A 1824-nucleotide genomic window follows, 5' to 3' on the forward strand; every position below is an offset into this window, starting at 1 on the left:
AGGTTGTAGTTCTCAAGCCTGTGGTATTCTTAGTGCTGCTGAGGCCAGTTCAGGATTTAGAAAAGACAACCTTCAAATGAAAATCCTTATTGGAAAATAGATGTACAGGTGCATACGGGCTTCAAAATTGTTTTCTTTCCTTTTCTTTTGTGCCTTAATTAAAAACAATAGTAAAGAACATTGAATACTCTCCCATTTGCCCCACTAATTATTTAGAAAACCTTCCTGGGCTTACAGCCAGCCTTTGGCTCCTTTTGGTTATGGAAGCCATATGCTCGATGACAGGAAATGAACTTTTTTTAAAGACCAAAAGAAGACCCATGTCCTTAAACTAACAGATGAAGTAATATCCTCTTTGCAGTGTCACTTCACGACCCTTTCTTGTTGATACTTGTCTTGCCAGGATTCTATCCTAAACAGCCTATGAAATATGTACAAGACTGAGTCTTGAAGTTACTGAGCCCGGTTGGGCTTTGTTTAACTGGAAATAAGGGCTGAGATAGGACAAGTTCTTTTCTGGTTACTGGTGACTGGAAGAGCGCTTTACTTGGCATCCCTTTCTGCAGCAGCAGGAGGAGAGCTGCTCCCGGCTGTGTATTGAGAGCTTAGGTGGCTTCATAATGGAATGGAAGTAGGTGAAGGTGGTCTAAAGTTAGTCTTGATTCAGGTTTTGACTGCCAGTTAAGAGCATCTTTGATGAGTCCCTGGTCCTTCCCAGGAGGAATTACTCACCGCTATAAAACAGGCCAGGAGAGACTTCGTCTTCAGTACAGTGTGGAGGCTTCTATGTGGCACTGTGTAGACACTACATGCCCTGTGGGTACACAATAATTATTTCTGGGACATCTTTAGCCTTGCATCGTTCCATTTTCACTTAGTGAAAACAATGTATTAGCTTTCCTAAGGTTGCACATACTGTCTTTGACAGAGCAGGTAATAGAAGCTAGGTTGCTCCACTCTAGTTTCTCATTGCCATCTGTGAAAACAAGTGGAAAGCTTAAGTACCTCGTCTAGGCAAGTGTGTACTCTCTACCTTGAAGAAGTGTGTGGACACACTGTCAATCATCTTAAAACTGTGCAGATATGGATAGTAAAGTGGAGAATGGTGATGAGAGCGAGAGTTAGAATCTGGTGATGGAAGTGTTTGTTTTGCCTGTGACTCCTGTAGATTTGATCAGGTCCGTTAGTATCTTTGTGCTTGAAGTTGTCTCATCTGAAAAACAGGCCTAAATACCTTGAAAAGATATAAAGATGAATGTCTCTTACATGATTTGAGCTTTTCATAAAGGTTCTATGTCTTGTGAATACAAGATATTATTTCATAGAGTTGTTACCTGAAGTATTTAGTACATGAATAGGCATTATTAATATTTAAATCATGAGAGAATTTATTTTAACACCAGTCTACCAACAGTACATTGATCTTAAATGTAAAATGTTTACTGTGAGCTGGAGTGGTGAATGGTCGATTCTGCTGCTTTATTTCCCAATGAGAGAAAATCACCCAAGCAGAACACTAGTTCTGCACTAGAATGAACATTAACAGGTGACAAAATGTATTGCTTTTCTGTTACCACTTATTCTAGGTTGGGTTTTAATATGGGTGGTAATGAATAGATGTAAACCTTATTTGTCAACCTCTACAAGTTAAGTTTTAAAATCATGTACAGGTCCCTGTTTTTGTAACAAATACCTTTTCATAATAAATATATTCGTGACATTAACTAAAATGACTTTCCATCATACTTAGAATAAAAGTCAAACTTTGCCATGGCCTATAAAATCTTCTATGACCCAATCCCTGCCTACTTCTCCAACTTCATC

The sequence above is a fragment of the Myotis davidii genome, unplaced genomic scaffold (genome assembly GCF_000327345.1).
Source record: "Myotis davidii unplaced genomic scaffold, ASM32734v1 scaffold150, whole genome shotgun sequence".
Taxonomy (NCBI): domain Eukaryota; kingdom Metazoa; phylum Chordata; class Mammalia; order Chiroptera; family Vespertilionidae; genus Myotis; species Myotis davidii.